The sequence below is a fragment of the Babylonia areolata genome, chromosome 19 (genome assembly GCF_041734735.1).
Source record: "Babylonia areolata isolate BAREFJ2019XMU chromosome 19, ASM4173473v1, whole genome shotgun sequence".
In the NCBI taxonomy this organism is placed as follows: Eukaryota; Metazoa; Mollusca; class Gastropoda; order Neogastropoda; family Buccinidae; genus Babylonia; species Babylonia areolata.
The window spans coordinates 14,423,103-14,447,502 of record NC_134894.1 but is presented as its reverse complement, the minus strand read 5'-3'; positions in this window follow the sequence as shown (position 1 = coordinate 14,447,502).

Below are 24,400 nucleotides of genomic sequence, written 5' to 3'. Positions count from 1 at the left end.
TTGTAAAAATGAGACAGTGGAATAGGGAGACAGACAGACAGACAGATGCAGAGACAGAGACAGAGCTCTAGAGGCGGGGGAGAGCGTGAGAGAGAGAGATAGATACAAACAGAGAGAGAGAGAGAGAGAGATGAATTATCCATATATAGGCTCTAAGGCCCCTTATGAAAGGGTATGTGAACATAGTATAATGAAAACACCACAATGCAACATATATGGAAAATATAACATGAGTTCCAAACGTAAACTAGCCTAGCTACGAAACATAATGCAGAAAAATCAGTATTCTCATAACGTAATAGTTTCTCGGAATTTGACAGCTTTATATGGATACAAACAAAGGTTTTTAAGAATTTCTGTCGAACTCTAGTTGTAGAGTTGATAAATTCAGTCAGTTTGGCACCACAACGAACTCTAGCTCTTACTAAATTATGCTCTCTTTTTATATACAATTAATTGAGTTAATAATATACAATTGATAGTCAAATTTGGCAATCCCACACAGTATCAACCAATTAATAGAAACACTCTCTCACTCTCTCTCTCTCTCTATCTGTGTGTGTGTGTGTGTCACAGAGAGAGAGAGAGAGACAGAGAGAGTCACGGGCCATGACATCTTTAGAGTGAATCATCTCAGTCTTCCAACAACAGCTCCGTGCCCTTTCCCGGCTAGCCCTTTTCCCACCCCACTCCACCCCACCCCACCCCGAACCTCCTCCAGAAGTCTGCAAAAAAAAAAGGGGGGGGGGGGTTCCGGGGAAGGGGGGGGGGGGCGGGGGGGGACTAGCATGGCTTGCATGTAGGCAGCAGCAGCCCTCTGAACAGCAGCAGCCTTGGTGGTCCGGGGCAATTAGGGGGCAGACGGCAAGTCGTGGTCTGGAAAGGAACGTGCAGTATCACTATATATGTCGCTTTGCCTCTACCTCCGTCAAGGGGAGCGAACTCTCTCTCTCTCTCTCTCTCTCTCTCTCTCTCACATACACATACACACACATTCTCTCTCTCTCTCTCTCTCTCTCTCTCTCTCTCTCTCTCACTAACACACACACATTCTCTCTCTATTCCTCTTTCTCTTTCTCTCTCTCTCTCTCTCCCTTGCTAGTGTGCTGACGTCAGACAGTGACGATGAAAGAATGACGTCACCACTGGCGCCGGTTCCCCCAGCTTCCCACCCCGACCTCCTCTTCCTCCTCCTCCTCCTCCTCTTCTTCCAAATGGCTTGACAAATGATGTCAGTCTTGCTCGTAATTTTCGTAGAAGCGTGTATCTGTTCGTTTTATCTGAGATGTTTAACGCCGAAAAAACCGCAAGCGGCATAACGACCAGACGGGAGTTTCAGAGGTAAATATTTAATAACATGGATTCCGCTTGAGTGCACGCGCGCACGAACGCACGCACACAAACACATCCCTGTTTTGTTGTTGTTGTTGTTGTTGTTTTAAGATGTGCAACGTTGCGACAGGATGCAAGAGAAATTTCTCTCTCCGTCTCTCCCACACGCCACCCCCTTTCTCTCCCTCACACACACACACACACACACACACACACACATAATGTCTCTCCCTCTCTATCTCTCACATAACACATAATCTCTCTCTACATAACACATAATCTCTCCCTCTCTCTCACACACACACACATAGCACATAATCTCTCTCTCTCTCTCTCTCTCTCTCTCACCCTCCCTCCCTCCCTCCAGGCCATATCACCGTGGCTCTGGTTGTTTGTTGTTTTTTCCTCATCATAAGGAACCTCAGATCTCTTGCAGCCAACATGAGCTCCGCAATGTAAATCTTCACCCACAGACAGGACCTCCACCAAACTCTCCCTATCTTTGCCTTCATCCGCCACGTCCGTGCCACTATCAAAGAACATCAACACCAACAGGAAGTGACGCCACGCCTAATTTATGTGACGTCGCATCAAAGACAGTGATATCGGCGCTCTTCTAATGAGACATGAGAAGAGAGAGAGAGAGAGATGTCGGGGAGGGGGGAGGGGGGTAGAGAAAAAAATGTATGCATGGCCATTAGCGTTCGTGTTGCACAGAGGAAACTGATACCTGTGGTCTAAGGATACACAGACTACAAATCTCTTCACCCTCTTTGGAAGAGTTGTTGAGGAGGATGGAGGGGGAGTGGGGGCATTGGACTGCATGGTCGTTAATAAATTACGTCCATGTCTTTGGTCCACATCCACTCAGGTCAACTGGTCTGTGTGAGCATGTGCATTGTTCCTATCACTATCTCTGTACCCAGACAGTGCAAATAACCAATGAAATATGGAGAGAAAAAAAGAATTATGTCCTTCAGTTTGAAAACATACAGACATAGAACTGCGAAAGAAAGGTTTGTTGTGAACATGAGAGAGAGAGAGAGAGGCGGCAGGGGACAAAACCCTCAGTCCCCCAAGGAAGGAAGATAACTGCACACGCTCTCCCATCCTTCTCCATGATAATACAGTCATGAACATTCAAAACACCCCGACAGGTTTTTCATGTGTTGTGTCTTTATTTTGAAGTCACTGTTCAGTGTGATACCTTTTGGAAAATAGCCTGCAGGTTACACTCGAGTATTTGGTATATACACTGAGTGTATTATTCACAAGTTAAAAGTAAATTTCGGAAAGATGCATTATAGATAAATACACGGGAAAAATATCTTGCTTGACAGTTAATCAACTCATAAAAGTAAATGGAGAGTAACTCGTGACAAAATTTCCTGCCTTCCATCATCTTCATCATCATTTCAGTCATCATCACACGTTGCTACTGATGATTGTGTGAAGCCAAATGGTTTCGTATATATATATGATAGTCATGTCCCACTATGACCATCAGAACAGCAGAGAAGGCAACTGCTGTTCCGACTATTTGGGCTACAATTTGATTATAGTAGAGAGTGTCTTGCCCAAGTACATTCCCACTCTCTCGGCCAAGAGGGTTTTAGGACAGTCGGCGTTGGGATGGTTCCCAAAGGCCAACTAGCCCACAAGGCTGCAGCACTAAGAGCCAGTGCAATTTTGCCCCCTAGTTTGAGAGTCATAGTCCTTCACAAAAGACTAAGCTGTAAATGGTTTCCCAATGACTATAGAAACCATTGATAATACAGCTCTCACTCTGCTGTTGGCCCAAATGTAAACTTATATCAGTCTGTGATATAAGCCGAGTCGTACAGTTGGGGTAAAGGATATGGTTCTAACCATCGAACTGTATGTCCGTTACAAAGTCCTATCACGATTTCCACAAGAACTGCCGTGGACACACAACATTTAGGGCTTGTCTACCAACAGTGTAAAGCCTGGATTCGGCGGACTGCGCGGAAGAAACCATCATTGGTTCAAAGGACAGAAAGGCGATTCTCAGCAATGCGCCGTGGAACGCTATAAAGGCGTAGTGAGGCACATGCAGAACACTGCTGGCCATCTACTGCGTCCTGACCCGTCTCCAGACGTCTCGGCTATGTCTTGCTTCTGGGTCCAGATAGGCCGGGGCGAGAGAGTGAGGCTGTCGACTTATTATTTTCTATAAGGAATACAGTTCTTGTTGGAACATATGGTAAGATTTATGTAGTTTTAGAGCATACTTTTTCTCTTTTTTATGCTTTAGTATTCTGTTTTTACTCTGATATACAACTCAGCTCCACTACTCCACTCTTTGCGTCTGCCTCCCTCTTCCCCGCTGCTTTCTCTTTCCTTTTTCCTTCTCTCTCTCTCTCTCTCTCTCTCTCTCTCTCTCTCTCTCTCTCTGTCGGTCTGTCATTCAGATCAAATTGGAGAGTGTTTTGGTGGGTGTTGTGTGAGTGGGATGATGAATTTCTCTGAAGCAGTTTCAATTCAATCAAATGAAGTTTTGGTGTGGGTGTTTGTGTTGGTTGTAGAGAGGCGTTTTGGGGGGAGAGGGACAGCATAAGTTACACTTTATTGTAAAGGTTTTATTCCAGTCTTTACTTTGTCAAATGCGGAAATGTTTATGTGTGCCTTCAAGATTTTTTCTTTTTCTTTTTAATTGTGATTGATTCTTTTGATCTGATTTTATGTAAATCATGTATAATCTGAACACCCCCCCTTTACCCATGCCCTCTTGCTCCTAGTTTTATTTTGTTGCTCTGGGAGAGTGGTGCATTCACTGAATGTTTCAGTTTTGTGTAAATATGCTGCAGTGCGTAAGGATGACTGAATGAAGAACACCGCAATTTCTGTGGTTTTAAACATTGGTGCAGCTGTATCCCTTTGTGCTCTTTGTGATTTGTGCTCTTTGCACTGAAATAATATTCACGTCAACACTCATCTTTCTTCGCATAAACATTTTTAATGTTCTATACTTAATTTCTTCCTATGGAGTGTGATGATGCACAGAACGAAAATCACAAAACAAATACTTCGTATGCCCTGTATGGCTACATAAAAGACACTTCAGCACCCCGACGTTTATGAATGTATACATGGGTACATGCCTGAACGCACCGGTGTATATGCATAGATGCGCGCGCGTGTGTCAACGTATGTGTGTGTGTGTGCGCGCGCGCGCACGTGACACGCTTGCGCTGACTGATTCATGCAGGCAGCCGAGCAAACCGCCAAGGCCTCCTGACGTCCCCAAAGACCGCTTCCTCTCGTTAATAAATGAATCTGAGCGCGTAATTGAGCCCTAATCATGCGGTTCCGTAACGCTGTCCATTCGTTATGTCAGAGCGGGCTTTTTACCACGGAGCAGTCCCGGACGGAGACACCACCACCAGGGAAAATTAGCCCCGGGACAAAACTGAATGACACAGGCCAGCCGCAGGGTTGGCGGCCAAGGAAAACGCGATTTGCGGTGGACTCAAACCCCCATTGACAACCCCGTCACAGCCACTAGGCAAACACAGGGGCCGCAGGGATCACAACGTCAGCCTCACGTAACACAATCCGTCCGCTGACTTTTCCCCCAAATTGGGGGGAAAATTAAACGAATTAACAAGCGAAGGCAGAACCTCCAGTGTGACTCGATGATCATGGAGAGAGAAAAAGACAGAGAGAGAGAAAGAAAAAAAAAAGGTGCGTGCTGTTTATCGGCCACGATTTACCGGGTGATTATTTTCTCTACATGATGACTGCCTGTCAGGGGGGCGCGGCAGGAAATGAACCACTTACCGTCGGCCTCAACAGCTCCTAACATCCGGGCCCTCAATGTTTAAGCACGTGATTAAAGATGGCGGCGTGGTGTCTGGTTGGGGGCAAATTGCCGCTCTGGCAGTCTGGGAGGCACCACATGACGGTTTAACGGTCTGCAGATTACTCCCCCCACGCTGAGGGGGCGGGGGCGGCGGGAGGGGGGTGGGGGGGCAGAGACCAGTGCTGGACTATCGTCAGTGGCTGCTGCTGCCTGGCATTGGCTTTCAATAATATGATAATCTCTCTCTCTCTCTCTCTCTCACATGTCACAAACTGTACCACAATTCATACACTGTAGTGGTATTCAGTTATCCATTTTTTTTTTTTTTAACGCCGAGATCAACAATAACCCCGTAACTGAAAGACTGCGTCCGTCAGTCAACTCGCCCATCACTGTGTAAAAATCCAGAATATTTTCAACCACTGTTTGACTTATAAGTGTCAGTTTCAATGTGGTGTCAGTCAAAGCGTGTGGACTGATCCAATACGTTTCATAACATCTGCTTCAGGGGAACGAAAAACTGTCAGTACAACGATTCCAATGTGATTGTATACAGTCGCCGAATAGACTTACACGTCAGAGCATGGAGGTTTGTATCGTTTTTATTATATTATCTGTCACCTTGGATTTCCCCGAAACACGAAGAACTGATTCAATGTAGATCTAAACACTTTAACTGATCTAGTTCTGGTGCATGCGAAACAAAAAACAAAATCACAGAAACAAAAATCTGTCACGTGTTTCCTATTACGTCAATTCGTATCGTCTGATATCACTGATAGTGAAAAGACGCTAAACTAAAGAACGAACGTCAATTCGTTTACCCCAAATGCACACTAAACATAATGATTACAGATGTACCAGATGATGGAGAGATGATGGTGTTTGGAGAGTGGGGGTGGGGCGGCGGGAGGGCGAGGTGTTTATAAGACGTGTGTCATTGGCATCCATCGTTACTCCAATTACCATCACCACTCATGTTATGTACGAAATTGTGATGTTATCTTTTTCAGCAATAGGTTTCTTATAGATTTATTGAACTGGGTCCACCTTTACATTAATCATAACTGGATGTACTGAATGAAAAATAACACAAAATGATATGTCAGTTTAAGAAATAATCATATACAAAATGAAATAAAGACTGGGAAGTATTGGTATGAAAACAATGCTGAATTGCTACAGGAAGTCTCTTTGTTAGTACTCCCATTCTCATCACTGTTCTCAACAACAGCAACCAAAAGCAAACAAATAAACAAAACACAAAAACGAGTCAAGGAAAGAGAACTTTCCCACCCTCCGATAAGCCATAGCTGTTATTGGTTCGCTTGCCGCTGTTCCATCAACAAACCAACCCCCCCAATGCTTGTGGCCGACCTGACCTGACAGATTGGTTTGAGATTGTCATTTTCTCACAATAATCACCCAATCTGACACGAGGGACGGTTACCGTGGCAACCACACGGGCTGTAAGTATCTCGAGATTTCTATCACTTTTCTGGCGCCATGTTTCCCCTTACCTCCCCCCCCACCCCCACCATCTCCCCCCCTCCCCCAGCCCCACCACCACCACCACCCGTCCTCCTCTGCTTTCTCCCTCCCAAGTCAACGTTATAGGGACTGGAACGATTCTAACTAAACAGAGAATCTCTCTCTCTCTCTCTCTCTCTCTCTCTCTCTCTCTCTCTCTCTCTCTCTCTCTCTCCATGTATCTCTCTCTCTCTCTCTCCATGTATTTGTCTCTCTCTGTGTGTGTCTCTCTCCATGTATCTCTCTCTCTCTCTCTCTCTCTCTCTCTTTCTCTCTCTCTCTTTCCCTCTACCCCCCACCCCCCCACCCCCAACCCCCCTCTCTCTCTCTTTCTTTCTCTTTCAGTGTCTCTTTGTCACTATCGTCAAGTCTGCTTTGAGCATGGTTGCACGCAGGTTACATAATATGGTTGGCATGATGATGATAGTGAAGGACACGATCCTTCGCTGTGTAAAGTCATAACGCCACGCTCGTCAGCTGTTCGCTGATTACAATACAATACAATACAATACAATACAATATAATGCACTAAGATGCAACACAATACATCTTTTAAATGTCCACCAAAACAGTATAATTCAACATCGTCTCGTCATTCACATGGTTGAAACTCTCTGTGCTTCTTCCAGTCTCCCTGCCTCTGTGTATGTCTATCTGTAAGCCTGTCCGTCCGTCCGTCCGTCTGTCTGTCTCCGTCTCTGCCTCCCTCTCTCTCTCTCTCTCTCTCTCTCTCTCTCTCTCTCTCTTCCAACCCTCTTTGTCCTTCTAACCTCTCTCACTCTCCCCCCTTTCACTCTCACATCTGCGACGCTGGGTTAGGCGCCTCACAAGCTTGGCAAGAAGCAATAATTATGTTGTTTGTTGTTGTTGTTTTCACACGAGTCACAGTGCATCTTGTTGACAAATCTGTCATTTGCATTTCGGTGATATTCCGCGCACCTGCAAACAGAGTGCAATGTTGGGAAGGCCAGTAATTCAGAGTTATACCCGGTTTAGTGCCACTATGGTTGGAGGTGTGTCTGCCTTTGTGTGTCTGTGTGTGTGTGTGTGTGTGTGCGCGCGTGTGTGTGTGCGCGTGCGTGTGTGTATGTGCGTGCGTGTGTGTGTGTGTCTATGCGTCTGCCTGTATATGCTGAGATAAGGTTTTCAGTGTTTATTGTACCATCGACGGTGCCTCACACTTTCGTTTTATGACCTCCCCTGTCACACTGCTTCTCTGTGTATGTGCTTGTCTTTTTTTCTGTCTTTCTCTCTGTCTCTGAATCTGTTTCCCTCTGTGCTTTCGGTTTATGGTCTTCCTGCCACACTGTCTGTCCCTCTGTGTTTGTTTGTCTTTGTCTCTGTCTCTGTTTCTCTCTAGGCTTTCGTTTCATAATCTCTCTGTCACTGATACTGTCTCTCCGTTTCTCTCTCGTTGTATCTCTCTGCATGTCTTTCTCCCTGTCTCCGCCTCTGTTTCTGTCTCTCTGTCTGTCTCCCTTTCTCTGTCTCTGTCTCTGTTTCTGTCTATTTGTCTCTGTCTCTCTCTGTTTCAGTCTTTCTCTCTGTCTCTATCTCTGAATCTGTTGCAGTTTTTTTTTTCTGCGCTTTCGGTTTATGATCTGTCTGTCACACTGTCTCTCTGTCTGTCTTTCATTGTATATCTCTGTCTGTCTTCCTGTCTCTGTTTCTGTCTCTCTGTCTGTCTGTCTTTCTCTCTGTCTCTGTCTCTGTGTTGTTGTTGTTTTTACTGCGCTTTCGGTTTATGATCTCTCTGTCACACTGTATGCTCATCTCTCTGTCACGGTATGTCTCTGTCTCTGTTTCTGTAACTCTGTCTTTCTCTCTGTCTCAGTCTCTGTTTCTTTCTGCGCTTTCAGTTTATGATATTCCTGCAGCATTGTTTATCTGTCTCTGTTTCTCCCTGTCTCTCTTTCTCTCTACACTTTCGTTTCATGATCTCTCTGTCACAGTGATTCACGGTTTCTCACTTGTTGTATCCGTGTCTGTCTGTCTGTCTGTCTGTCTGTTCTCTCTCTCTCTCTCTCTCTCTCTCTCTCTCTCTCTCTCCCTCTCTCTCTCTCTTTGTCGCTGCTTGTGTCTCTCTGTCTGCCTGTTTCTGTTTCTCTCTACGCTTTTGTTTCATAATCTCTCTGTCACTGACACTGTCTCTCCGTTTCTCTCTCGTTGTATCTCTCTGTCTGTTTGTCTCCCTGTCTCTGCCTCTGTTTCTGCCTCTGGCTATGTCTCTCTGTCTCTGTTTCTGTCTCTGTGTCTCTGTCTTTCTCTGTGTCTCTGTCTGATTTTTTTTCTGCGCTTTCGGTTTATGATCTCTTTGTCATATTGTTTCTCTGTCTCTCTTTCATTGTATATCTCTGTCTTTCTCCCTGTCTCCATGATTCTATCTTACTCCCTGTCTCCTTGTCTCTGTATCTGTTTCTTTATGCGCTTGTGGTTTATGATCTTCCTGCCACACTGTCTGTCAGTGTCCGTTTCTCCCTGTCTCTGTCTCTGTATTTCTCTCTACGCTTTCCTTTCATGATCTCTCTGTCACGCTTCCTCTCCGTTTCTCTCTCGTTGTATCTCTCTGTCTGTCTATCTGTCTCTGTCTCTCTGTCTGTCTTTGTTTCTGTCTGTTTGTCTGTCTCTCTCTCTCTCTCTCTCTCTCTCTTTCTGCTTCCACGCTATTTCCACTCCCCCTCCCCCATACCCGCTATATCCATCTCTCTGACACATCAGTGACGCTGTATGAACCGGAATTACAAACTTGGGTTGAAGGAAAATATATAAATTTTTCTTTTGAAGTCACAATTCACACGAATTCACGGAGCATCTTCTTGACAAATCGGCCATTTGCATTTCGGCAATATTCTGCGCATCTGCAATGTTGGGAAGGCTAGTAATTCAAAGTTATACCGGGTTTAGTGTTACTGCAGTTGGGTGTGTGTCTGCTTTTGTGTGTGCGTGTTTGTCTATGCGTCTGCATGTCTATGCTGAGATAAGGTTTTCAGGGTTTATTGTTCCAGCGACGGCGCCTCACACTTTCGTTTTATGACCTCCCCTGTCACACTGGATCCCTGTATATGTTCTTTTCTCAGTCTTTCAGTCTCTGTATCTGTTGCTCTTTGCGCTTTCGTTTTATCATCTCCATTTTGCACACTGTCTCTTTGTCTCTGTGTCTGTCTCCGTTTCTGTCTCAGTGCGTGTTGCTTTTGTTTCACGATCTCTCCGTCTCAAACTGTCTCTGTGTCTGTCTATGCCTCTCCCTCAGTCAGTGTCTCTGTGTCTGTTTCTCTCTGTGCTTTCCACTTTCAGGATCTCTCTGTCACACTGTGTCTGTTTCTGCTTCCCTCTCTCCCCCACCCCCACCCCCCCGGAACCACCTTTACCTCCATTTTCTCTCCCCCATTCCCCCCCCCCTCTCTCTTTCTCTTTGATATCTGGGACGCTGGATGAGGCACCTCACAAACCCGACAAACAGCAATATATGATGGGGTTTTTTTTTTTAATCCAGATTTGTAATTCACAAGAGTCACAGTGCACCTTCTTGACAAACCTGTCATCTGCATTTCAGTGGTATTCCGCGCACCTGCAAGCTGAGTGCAATGTTGGAAAGGGCAGTAATCAAGTTCAAAGTAAGTCCCGATTTATTGCCACTATAGTTAGGCGTGTGTTTGCCTTTGTGTGTGTGTGTGTGTGTGTCTGTGTGTGTGTGTGTGTGTCTGTGTGTGTCTGTCTGTCTGTGTGTGTGTGTGTCAAAGCGCCTGCTTGTCTATGCTGAGATGAGGTTTTCAACAGTTATTGTTCCCGTGACTGCGCCTTGCACTTTCGTTTTATGACCTCCCCTGTCACACTGCCTCTCGGAAAATATGTTTGTCTCTCTGTCTCTCTCTTTGTCACTGACTCCGTCTGTCTCTTTTTGCTTTCGTTTTATGACCTCCCTGTCTCGTGCTGTCTTTCTGTCTCTATCTCTGTCTGTCTGTCTGTCTGTTTGTCTGTATCTCTCTCTCTCTCTCCCTCTCTCTCTCTCTCTCTGTGCACCTTGCTCTTTTTATGATCTGCACCCCACCTCCCACCCCCTCTGTCACCACCATCTCCCGCTCCACCCCCACACTACTCCCATTCCACTCCCCCTGTTTCTGTCTTTATCTTTACTGATATTTCACGTGACACGGCTTTCCGTTTTGTCTAGTAATGGTCAGGTTACGTTTCCCGTCATTAAATGTTCATATCCAGGTCATATTCGAGATGTATCCTGTATATATTTATTGCCGGAGAAGAAAAAAAAAACATAATGATCAAGCCCTATAAAATTTTGTTCCAGTCCACATAACACCACAGCCCTGAAATAGTGCCTTTGTAGTCGGCTCGGTTATAACCAACATGATGTGATTTTTATGTAGTACCAGAACCTGTTGAACCCCGCGTTGATTTTCTCTCAGTGATACGGATACGGATGATTATTCAAAAAAGGCCACAACCCCGTTTTAAAAGGAAACAGTGGTGAACAACAAAATCATAGAAAATAGTCGGAACAAGGAAAATTTTCAAAAAGGTTGCAGATAACTAAGAGCACATCAAGTATTGTGAAGGCTTTATATAAGCACAAAGCAAACTCCCTTACAGCATCCTCTTGAGTTGATGTCATAAGAAAATCGGTCTGAAATCAGATGTTTGTTCACGATGTCTTGAAGGAATGTACTTGTCTCTGATATGACTCAGGGCAGGACGTTGAAACAAAATATACTTCATTTTCTGGTGCGTTTCTACACAATGGACAGGACACATCCCTTTTCCAGTGTAGTTTGTAATGATATAGATGGGTGAACTTATCAGAGATGCAAAATCTTAATCGTGTAACGATCATTCATTTGAAATGTCTGTCACTTTCATGAATCTTTCACTTTCATGAACGTGAGAATTCATATGTTGCCATCTGCAATCAGGCAATCTTGTATGTAGGAAACATGCGTATAAATCTAGGCATATTCTCTGCGCCCTTGTTCGACCAAACATAACCAAAACCAAGTTCTTGAAGTTTAACTTTTTTTTTCTTTTCTTTTTTTTTTCTTTTTTTTTTTTTTGTTAACCCAGTTCACTTTACCCCTGGCGTCCAAGTCAACTAACATGTCATATCATTTCTTTGGTCATCTGAACTGCTCCATCTGTGTTGATTTTAGCCAGTATCTTATACGCCTAACCATGGGATTCGAGTACACCGGGTATCTGTTTGTCCAACCGTATATCAGGTCATTTGGTGTTTGCATTCATACTCCAAGATATTTTAGGACAAATATGTAACTTTTCTCACAATGAACTGCACATTTATCAAGAAAGAAACATACACTACGCTGACCCCCTCGCGCTATCTTGTGGAAAGTACACAGGTAAGAGATATGACTGATGTGTTTATCAATAGTTCAAGTTTTATTCAAGACCATTTGCTTGTGTTCCAAGCACGTCACAGAGAGAGAGAGAGACAGAGACAGACAGACAGGCATATACAGAGAGAGATCCGCAGCTACAGTATTGGACATTTTATTGTATTTTCTGTACATTTCTGATATCGAAGACGATGCACTACCAAGTCGAATGTACTGAAACGAAAATTTGTGAGAGTGTAGCCATCATCACCAACAAGTAAAGTTCTAACTTGTTAACTTGTATGATCACTTGAATTTCCAGAGAGACAGAGAGAAGGGGAGGGATGTTGGGGGGGTGGGGGGGATCCATGAGTGGCATTCCATCTGTGGTAAACGTTTCCCTACCCTTTTCTTCAATCTTAAAGGCGTATCGTGCTGCATCTCTGTGTCATCTTCGATTAACGTCAGCCAAATACTGTCTGAAAAATTTGAAACGTGGAAACTTTGGTTGGCTTGTTTGTTTTTGTCTTTTGTTTTGTTTGCTTTTTTTTTTATCTGGTGACTTTTAACAAAGATCGACATCAAAACAATTCTATAAGCTTTCGGGCAAAGTACACACCATTAAGGGTATCCGAATCGTATATATATATATATATATAGAGAGAGAGAGAGAGAGAGAGAGAGAGAGAGAACTTGAATATATACATACATATTTGTGTGTGTGTGATGTGTGTGATGTGTGTGTGTGTGTATGTGTGTGTGTGTGTGTGTTGCAAATGGTCGAATTCTGCATTGCAAAACACTCAAACAAACAAACAAACAAACAAAAAATGCATTCGATCCATTTTTTGTTCGTAAACCATTTTTTTATGAACCGAACCAGACGATGACGGGCAAGAGGGAGATGGAGTCCAAGCACACTCACCGACCAAGCAAAGTCTTCCCGGCCGGGCCTGCACTGAGGCCTTGTCACAAGGTGGCGCCACAAGCCATGGCGGCCATTGTGTGATACGTCATCTATATCTCCCGCGGATCACCGGGGAGTTGGCCCTCAGGCCCCAGCCCGGCTTTGTCAGTGTATCAACCACTGGATTAACACCCAGACTGTAGTCTCCGCCCTGTCCCATTATTCCCTGACAAACAGTCCCAATAAAAGAGTTGTATGAGAGAACGGGCTAAAAACTTCTTCATCCTTCCCCCAAAAAACCTCCCCCCCCCTCCTCCACAACGCACAACGCACAACCCCCCACCCCCTCTTCCCCCTCTCTGACACTGCATGCTCTCGCGGAGAAGGGCAAACTGGAAACAAGTTTATAGGTACGTTTATGGTGTGTGTATTGCGGCGGGTAAAAGGGCAAAACAAAAAAGTTTCAGTGCTCGATCTCATTGCTGCCCCCCACCCCCACCCCCGCCCCACCCAGCCTCCTCCGTCCCTGCCCTCCTCCGTCTTTCTTGTTTTTGTTCTTCTTTGTTCTTCTTTCTTTCTCTCTTTTTTTTTGGGGGGGGGGGGGGGGGCGGGTGGTATGTTTGTTTAATTCTTTCTTTCCTTGTTTTCTTCTTTCCGTTGAGCTATATTGAAACAAGTTTATGGGTCTGTTTACCTCATATATCGGGGCGAGGTTGAGTGCAAAATGCTGACACGCTTACAAACAATCCCACCCAACCCGTCCCCACACATACAAACTCAAGCATTGTTATGTTTCTTTCTTTCATTCAAATACTTTCATTTCTTATCTTCTTTTTTTTTTTCTTTCTACATTCTCAAATGCTTGTCTTGGGTCTACTCGCAGGGGAGTGTGTGTGTGTGTGTGTGTGTGTGTGTGTGTGTGTGTGTGTGTGTGTGTGTGTGCCACTTCAGGTTATGCAGTTTGGTGACAACAGAGAACATGGAATTAGAAAAGATGCCCATGGAACAGCTGACCTGAAAACTGAAAGATAGACTTGTACATGTTCCTGAAGATGTTGATTCATCCCACACACAATAATTACCCCTAAAATGTGCTTCATTATCCGAACTCCAGAACTTATACAGTGTTGTGGACGTGTGATAATAATTCCCTCTCTAAGGTTCATGTGCACTCTACTACCATCGCAGTTAAGCCTTCTTAGGAATGTGGCAGTAACACCCTCTCTCAAGTCCATGAGCACTTAATTAATATGAGTTAAGCCTTCTGTACGAATGTGGCCGTAACTCGCTCTCTCAAATCAGTGTTCTCTTTGTTTATGATGCAGTTAAATCTTCCTGGAGGCTCTGTGGCAGAATCTGTTAGGCGTAGGACTTCAGGTCCAGTGTTCCTTCGTGATCGGGGTTCAAAGCCCCTGTTTGGGCATTGTGTTTTTGTTTTTTTTAATTATATTGTTATTATTTATTTATTTAGCAATTTATTTATTTAGCAATTTATTTATTTATTTTATTTTATTTTGTACGCTTATAGTTGACTTCATCAACTTTTTGCGCCTTATACATATTAGTAGTAGTAGTAGTTGTTCTTTTTTTTCTTTCTTTTTTTTTCTTTTCTTTTCAAGGCCTGACTAAGCGCGTTGGGTTACGCTGCTGGTCAGGCATCTGCTTGGCAGATGCGGTGTAGCGTATATGGATTTGTCCGAACGCAGTGACGCCTCCTTGAGCTGCTGAAACTGAAACTGAAACTGTGTTGTGTCCTTGGGAAAGGCGTTTTCCTCACTCCACCCAGGTGTAAATGGATACCCGAGTTCGGCTGGGAAACTGCGGAAGGAGAGGTTTGGCCCCGTCTTCTTCTGCTGAGCCCTGGACACAGTGGATTTGAATTCACTGCCTGACGGGCGAAATAGCCGAGTGGTTAAAGCGTTGGACTGTCAATCTGAGGGTCCCGGGTTCGAATCACGGTGACGGCGCCTGGTGGGTAAAGGGTGGAGATTTTTACGATCTCCCAGGTCAACATATGTGCAAACCTGCTAGTGCCTGAACCCCCTTCGTGTGTATATGCAAGCAGAAGATCAAATATGCACGTTAAAGATCCTGTAATCCATGTCAGCGTTCGGTGGGTTATGGAAACAAGAACATACCCAGCATGCACACCCCCGAAAACGGAGTATGGCTGCCTACATGGCGGGGTAAAAACGGTCATACACGTAAAAAGCCCACTCGTGTGCATACGAGTGAACGCAGAAGAAGAAGAAGAATTCACTGCCACGATGCCACTGCAGATCGAAATAGGAAGAAGAGAAGGCGAAAACAGAGAAAACAGAATTTGCAAGGAATGTAATATGGGTACTGTTGGGGATGAATTTCATTTTGTTTTAGAATGTCCCCAAAATACTGTAATTCGAAATAAATTGATACCACATAAATATAAATCACATATGTCAATGTTCGGTTTATGCAATTTATTCAGTGCTGGGAAGAAAACACAACTTAATCTAAGTAATTTCATAAAACTCGGAAAGGATGTGTAACTTTTGTTACATCTAAAGCATACTTGTCACTATGTTTAAGTTTGATCTGTTCTGTTGTAAATCATTATCATTAGCGCGCGCGTGTGTGTGTGCGTGCGTGGGTGTGCGTTTTTGCGTGTTTCGGAGACGTCGTTGGACTGAAGTTGTAATTCAATGAGTATGTATTGTTATTGTATCCTCCACACCCCAAAGGGGCAAAAGGATTAAATTGCTTTGAATCTTTTGAAAGGCTACGTGACCTTTAACCACTTTTTTTTTTTTGGTTTTTTTTTTTTTTTTTTTACCTTTTGAGTCTTCCGCTTAGGTATGTGGTAGTAAATCCCTCTCTCAAGTTCATGTGCACTGTACTTGGCAGTTATGTGCTCTGCAAGAATGTTGTGGTAGTTGCCTCTCTGAAGTTCATGCGCGCTCTGTCTTTCAAAAAAAACAAAACGACATAACATTGTTTCGTGTTTGTCATTCTTGAAGATTATCAGATAAGGTTGTTGAACTAACTTGTACTCACCTCGAAATGTCTTTGGAATTTCGGTACTCACGTTACAGGAAGATGAAAATATCTTAATCTTATGTTTATTCGCGAAAGACTGTTTCAAATGCTTCGCGCAAAACATGTCATTTGTTTCTGTGCGTGGTTTGAATAGAACGAAAATTTGAATTTTGACAAACCTGCCAATGAATCGTGTTTCGTGAGTTTGTGAGCCAGCCAATAACATCGCATTGTGTTGTGTTATGTTGTGTTGTGTCACGTCACGTTTTGTTGTATCAAATTGCGTTGTGCTGTGTTACTTTTTTTGTCACAACAGATTTCTCTGTTTGAAAACCGGGCTGCTCTACCTGGGGAGAGCGCTTCACAACAGACAAGAGCCAAATGTTGTTTTGTTTTGTTTTTCCAACCTGCAAGTGCCTTTTTAAACATTAAAGTGGGTTTTTCAACACATTTTTAGCCAGCCCGTTTGTTGCCGTGCGTTCTTTTACATAAGCTACATGTATCTGCACACGGGACCTCGGTTTACCGTATCATCCGAAAGACTAGCACCAAGACTAGCGCTCAAGGCCCAGTACATTGGAGAGGGGAGTAAAGATTTCGGTTGTATGTGGGACTCAGATCCGATAACATTTGCTTCCTTCTTTTTCGTCTTTCTTCTTCTCCTTCTTTTTCGTCTTTCTTCTTCTTCTCGTTCAACACTCGCTTCCTTCTTTTTCGTCTTTCTTCTTCTCCTTCTTCTTTTTCGTCTTTCTTCTTCTTCTCGTTCAACACTCGCTTCCTTCTTTTTCGTCTTTCTTCTTCTCCTTCTTTTTCGTCTTTCTTCTTCTTCTCGTCCAACACTCGCTTCCTTCTTTTTCGTCTTTCTTCTTCTCGTCCAACACTCGCTTCCTTCTTTTTCGTCCTTCTTCTTCTCCTCCTTCTTTTTCGTCTTTCTTCTTCTCCTTCTTTTTCGTCTTTCTTCTTCTCCTTCTTTTTCGTCTTTCTTCTTCTTCTCGTTCAACACTCGCTTCCTTCTTTTTCGTCTTTCTTCTTCTCCTTCTTTTTCGTCTTTCTTCTTCTTCTCGTTCAACACTCGCTTCCTTCTTTTTCGTCTTTCTTCTTCTCCTTCTTTTTCGTCTTTCTTCTTCGTCTCGTCCAACACTCGCTTCCTTCTTTTTCGTCTCTCTTCTTCTCCTTCTTTTTCGTCTTTCTTCTTCTCGTTCAACACTCGCTTCCTTCTTTTTCGTCTTTCTTCTTCTCCTTCTTTTTCGTCTTTCTTCTTCTCCTTCTTTTTCGTCTTTCTTCTTCTCCTTCTTTTTCGTCTTTCTTCTTCTCGTTCTACACTCGCTTCCTTCTTTTTCGTCTTTCTTCTTCTTCTTTTTCGTCTTTCTTCTTCTCCTTCTTTTTCGTCTTTCTTCTTCTCCTTTTTCGTCTTTCTTCATCTCGTTCAACACTTGCTTCCTTCTTTTTCGTCCTTCTTCTTCTCCTTTTTCGTCTTTCTTCTTCTCGTTCAACTCTTGCTTCCAAGTCGGGGAAAATTTCCTCTAGGCCACTGCACCAGATAACCTGTCTCCAACACACGAATGACTCCGTTGACATCGCTTGATTCTGAGCCATTCGGATGAAACAATGAACCGAGGTCCCGTGTGCAACACTGACGCACTTAGCGCATGCAAAAGAACCCACGGCAACAAAATGTTTGTTCCCGAAGAAGAGAAATGATGCAGAGAAAAATCCCTTTTGATTGTAAGATAAATACACCTGCAGGCAGAAAAGGAAAGATGAAAATTTAAAAAAAAGAAATGGGTGGTGCTGCACTGTGCCGAATTTCAAACTAAAAAAGGCATGTACAATACAATACAACACAATGCAGTGCAATGCAATGCAATACAAAACAATACAATACAGTACAGTACAATGCAAAGACCAGACTAGAAAATGCAATACAATACAATACAATAATACAATACAATGCAATGCAAAGACCAGACCAGACCAGACAATGCAATACAATACAATATACAATGCAATGCAAAGACCAGACCAGACAATACAATGCAATGTAATACAATACAATGGTACAATACAAAGACCAGACCAGACCAGACAATATAATACAATGCAATGTAATACAAAACAATACAAAGACCAGACCAGACAATACAATGCAATGCAATAATACAATGCAATACAATGACCAGGCCAGAGAATACAATACAATGCAACACAATGCAACACAATACAATAATACAATACAATACAAATACCAGACCAGACCAGACCAGACCAGACAATACAATGCAATGTAATGCAATACAGTACAGTGCAATACAATGAGCCCACACGATGACACCATCTGACACAACTAATATGAAGGGTCGGGAAAGTGAGACAGACTCGGTCTGAGGTGATAATATGTCAATGTGTGTGTGTGTGTGTGTGTGTGTGTGTGTGTGTGTGTGTGTGTGTGTGTGTGGCTGGCTGGCTGGCTGGCTGGCTGACTGTCTGTGTTTCTGTATCTCTGTGTGTGCTTGTGCGTGCGTGCATGCGTGCGTGTGTGTATGTGCGTGTGTGTGTGTGTGTGTGTGTGTGTGTGTGTGTGTGTGCGCGCGCTTCCATTTGTTATCTATCCGTTTAAGTTTGGTTTTTTTTCTTCTTCAGTCCTTTTCTTTCCCCTCCTTTTTATGGAAAACGACCGCCAAAAACGATACTCCCAATATCTTCCACTCTCGTTCTACGAGGCACCCATAAAGACAGCACAGCCTGTGTCCGAGCCCTTGAGGCTGTCCAAGAACAAGCAACGCCAGATAATGAAAAGGTTAATTGCATGTCACTTCTGTCCGCCCTTGATGAACTGGCGCTATCTACAATACTGGAGTGGATCTCGTGTTTAGTGCAGGGGTGACAGTAAACAAACAGTAGAAAACGATGCTTTGGGAAAAAAAATCTTTTTGATCGGAGGTAAAACTTTGGAGTTAAAAGGTAAAAAAGTAACAATATATAATGCAATACACTACACTACAATACACTCCAGTACAGTACAGCACAGTACAGTACAGTACAGTGTAGTACATCTACATTAATCCGATGAACATTTATTTGTGCATCCGGATTGCAGGAACGAACCTTCCTCAACATGGTGAAGGTTTCTGTTTGTTTGTTTGTTTATCTGTCTGTCTGTGTCTTTGTATAATTGTTTGTTCGTGTGGCTGTTTCTTTGTTTGTTTCCCCAGACACTCATCAGACCTGTTTCCTTTCACGTAGGGCTGATTTCAGAGAATGCACAAGGTGAGGAATGTTTCTTGTGCGTTTCTTTCTGGAGCTGATGAATTATTCACGTTATCAACAGCCTCAAACAACCCAACCCCTCACCCTCCCCGCCACCCCCACCCCAAACAACCACAGCAACACCGCCACCTTAATTGCCTCTGATCTCCGAAGCATCGTCTGGTTCTGAGATAGGCACTCGTACAACGGAGCTAAGCTTCCACTTCCCTCCATTTCCGAACCATCACATCCTTTCATCCCAGCGCGAAAAGCACCCATTCTGTTGCTTGGTCTGGGTCGTTATTGCGATCGCCCATCTCCGTACTTGGATTGCTCCGTGGGGAGGGTGACTCGGTACGCTACAGTTGAGTTTAACGACCTGTTTGGCTTGTGCCCTTAGGGTCAGGTTTGTTCAGTGCTGAGGTGCCGAGGTCTTGGTGTTATTAAGGTTTCGTCGTTGTTGTTCGGAGGAGCAAGTGGGGGGACAGAAGGGGGGGGGGGGCGGGGGGGGGGGTTCCTGGGTGTCTTTCCGTCTGTCAGCCTGTCTGTCTGTCTGTCCGTGGGTGAGTTCAGGTCCATCTGGTGTTCTGAGGGAGAGTCATGGATGTCTGTGGAGGGGTGAAGTCCTAGATAATGTTCCGTACTCCACAGAGCTTACATAGCGCTTCGACGTCGCGGTGAGCAATGCATCGATGATGTTACATAGTATGTGATTTGCTTGATCTCTGCTATAAAAAAAAAGGGGGGGGGGGAATGTGGGGGGTGGGCGGGCATGAAGATAGATATGCAGAAAGAGACAGAGACGGAGTTTGAGACGAACCGACAAGCAGTGAAATACACAGACAATCGTTTAATCACAGACTGCCTGTTCATCGAGGTATTCCTCATTTTGATAATGAAAACAATACTTATGGTTGTTCTTGCGTTTTTTTGGTACATCTTATTTGTCACAATACGTTTATGACTGGTCTTGCAAATAGCAACAATATCAGAATGTTTGGTCTTTATAATTGCTGATACTTTTGTGATTGATCGTAATAAAAACGACAACGATTCTTGTCACTGATTGGTGTGATGACATCAGTATCATGCTCTTTGCGATCAATGGTGACTATGACGCTACAAAAAATAAATAATAAAAATCAGCTAATGAGAAATATATTGTGACCCGACAAAAAATCAGCACAGAACTGGATTATGACCCCACAAAAAATCAATCAATTACGACTGGATTATGACCTTTCAAAAACCAGCACAGAACTGGATTATGGTCCTACAAAATATCAACCAATCAGAAGTGGATTATTACCCTACAAAAAATCAACCAATCAAAGCTGGATTGTGACCCTACGAAACATGAGCACAGAACTGGATTATGGCCTTACCAAAAATCAGCCAATCAGAACTGGATTATGACCCTACAACAAAAACAAAAAATCAACCAATCAGAACAGCCGACATCTCAGGGACAGCCATATGCTGCGTGCGGCAGTGCCAGACGTGGCGCCTCCTTCCTGGCACTGCCCCCCTTACCTCTAAGTCCCGCCAGACTCTCTGTCCCCGGCAGACCGGAACTGGCGGAGGCAAGACGCGCAAGGGCTGACGGGTACTTGACACGGTCGCCATATTGTCTGCAGTGGGGTGATGTGGGTGGACGGGGGTACAGGGGGTGGGGTGCGGAGACGCAAGGGCTGCATTGTGTGGCCCGGACAGAGCTGGAGACTGCTTGGTCAGTGGCGGACTAATCTTCCTAATCGTCTTCCCCGATCTGACAGCCCGGGACAATAAACTGCCCGCCTCAGCCTGCTCTGGGGAGGGGAGGGGGGAGGGGGAAGGGTTGGGTGTGGAGAGGGAGGGGGGGGAGTAAGTTGTTTGGGCAACGATGTGTGTAGTGTACCAGTCGGGTGTGTGTGGGAGGGTTGGGGGTCGGATGGGGGGGGGGTTCATGGGTGGTTGTTGGAGTGGGGCGGGTCTGCTTATGTTTAAGAGGGGGTTGGGGGCGTCGGGGATTGTTAGTTGAGGACTTCAGTCCCAAAAGTCGGTTGGGGAGAGGTTTTCTTATGTGTGTTAGTTTTGCGAAGTATTAGCTAACTTTGTCTGTCTGTCTGTCTGTCAGGCGTTGAGGCTTAAAACCTTTCGCAACCCTTTGCTCGGAATTCAAATAACCTGAAACTTTTGAGTAGTCCTGCAGTGGTAGACAGTTCGTTGGTAGACAGTTCCATATATATTTGCGACCCTTTTATCGAGCAACGAAAATCTCACAACACCAACACCCCAGCTCTGAATAACTTGACCTTTAAGGGCACAAAACCAGTAGGTCTCAGCTACACCGCAAGTCATCGTAATCCCGATAAGGTCTTTTTCAGACGGGCGCGATGAAGATTGTTTGCTTATTGCTAAGAAAGTTCCAAAGGCCACAGTAAATTTCTTATACTGTACTTAGGAACATTCTTAACTCTGAGCAAAGATCGCCTTATGCCATGCGGCCTTGGGTTCCATCTCGGTATCAGCAGCCCCTGGTAAGTTAAAGGTGGAAATCGGGTTTTCCCAGTCTCCCAGATCAACATACATGCTGACCTGTTCGTTCATTGAACACCCCCCCCTCCCCCCGCCCCTTATCCCCCCTCCCCCACCCCTCGGAATGTGTGTACTCGCAGACGTTCCAGCTGGAAAAACAAATTCATAATTACTCCATTTATGTAACATTCAGCAGCCGTCAGATTAAAACAAACGGAAATATTTCATCACATACTGTAGCACGACATAACACGATATGATATGCTAGCTTGTTTTTCGAATTTTGTTCATGAGTTTCAAAAACAATAAATTCGTTTGTTTTTTTGTTAGTTTTTTTGTTGTTGTTGTTGTTTGTTTGTTTTTTGTTATAAATAATGATATTGTTCCGACCCCCTCTTCCTCTTACCCAAGCCTTCTCTTTTTTTTTTCTTCTTTTTTCTTTTTTTGGTAATTAAGTATAATATGTATGTGTGTGTGTGTGTGTGTGTGTGTGTATGTGTACGTGTACGTGTACGTATACACACACACACACACACACACACACACACACACACACACACGAACGCGCGCGCGCGCGCATATACTCGCTTTTTTTTTCTTCCTGACTCTTTGTGAATCTCTCTGTATCTGTGTCTGTCTGTCTCTCTCTCACTATCACTCTCTCTCTGTCTCTCTGTCTCTGTCTGTGTGCCTCTCTCTCTCTCTCTCTCTCTCTCTCTGTGTGCCAAACACAGCAGACAGATGGATGATGTGGCTAGGGCAGCAGATCCCCCCTACAGACCTCCCGCTAGACCTGTGGTCACCAGCTACCCCCATCCTCCTCCCTCCGCCACCTTTCCTACCCCCTTCCCTTTTTGTCTCTCTGCCAGCCTCGTGCTTCTCCCCCTCCACTCCCCCGCCTCCACCCACCCCCCAACTCCCCGGCGAACCACCTTTCCTTCCTCTGTCCCCTCCGGTTCGTCCACAGCCAGTGTCATGGGAGGGGCAGCCTGGCAGCCAAAGACCGGTGTAGCGCTTGGAAATGACTCCGCGGCCAAACACCGTTCAATTCCGTCCACCGGTGTCGGTCCAGAAACAGCTCCCCTCGGAGTCGTTTCAGGACAGGCCATATCTTTTATTTTACTCCACCCCATGCCCCCTGTTAATAACAAAAAACCCCTTTTTCTCCACTGGAATATGTTCATTTAAACGAAAATAAAATGTGTGTTATAGCGCGCTTATTTTTTGCGGTAGGGGGTAGGGGGGGAGGGTTGAGGGGGTGGGCGTGGGAGGGGGAGGGAATCAAGACAAATGTTGAGGGTGTCATTTTTTTAGGGGCAGAACAAAAATTATTCTATTCCATGTCCCCCAAAAAGACTCATGGGAGTTATGTCGGGGCCACTGCGTAGTACTGCCCCCCACGCCCCCCCCCTCCCCTCGCCCCCCTCCTCCCTCCAAATGACTCCCCGTGGGGTTATTTTGTGCTGACCCTGGGTACACTCGACGCGTGTTTGTGGGGGGTTAATGTGGAACTGCTTCGGAATGACTGCTGAGAGTCGAAACGATACCAGCACAAACTGACTCATCGTGGAATGCTTTCAGTTCGGGACCAGAACTGGGGTCAGTGTTGGGGTTGCCCAAAAATGAATAGATTAATAAATAAATTGTGTTCATCTATTTCAGTCCTAACCCCTTTCATCTGTTTCCTTTCTGACATTACCTGGTGTAATTACATCATATGCTGTCTGCCTCACACATAATATAGTACAAGATCAGCACTCTATGTTATAAATGTATTCATAAATCTGCCCCTTCCGATCTTTCTGGCTGCCTTCACCTCTACACTCCATCTCGTTCTCTGCGATCGACTTCGGATCCACTCTGTTTACGCATATCCAGATTCAAACACCCCACTGCTGGCCGCCGTTCTTTCTCTGTCTCTGGACCTTGCAACTGGAATGAACTTCATCTTTCGCTTCGTCGCGTCTCCGCACTCAGCTCTTTGAAGTCTGGCATTAAAACCCACCTCTTCCCAAGATAGCCTCCTTTCCCTGCCTCTTCCTTGTCTTCAGTTTCTCCAGTTTATGAGTTATGCATGCGTGTGAATGACTGGTGCGAAAGCGCTTTGATTTGTCTCTGCAGAAGATTCAGCGCTATATAAAAATCATTATTATTATTATCATTATTATTATTATATTGATACCCCCGGCTTCCACCTACTCCCTTATCTCCTTTCCTTCTCCTCCCTTTTCTTCTTCGTTCGTAGGCTGCGACATCTACGTTCACACCGTTCAATCGAATATACGAGTGGGTTCTTACGTGTATGATCGTTTTTACCATCGCTATGTAGGCAGTCATATCCCGTTTTCGAGGGAGGGGTGTACGTCGGATATCTTCTTGTTTCCATAAAATCCGAACGCTGACATACTTTGCGAGATCTTAAACTTGAGTATTTGATCTTCTGCATGTGTATACACATGAAGGGAGTTCAGGCACCAGCATATCTGCACATCTGTTGACCTTGGAGATCGGAAAAAAATCTTCACCCTTCTTCACCCACCAGAAGCCATGACAGGGATTCGAACCCGGAACACTCAGATTGAAAGTCCAACGCTTTAACCACTCGGCTGCTGCGCCCGTCACCCCGTTTTCTTTAAAACAAAAACAAAAAAACATGTCTCCATCCTCTTTTCATGTGCTTCCACCCTG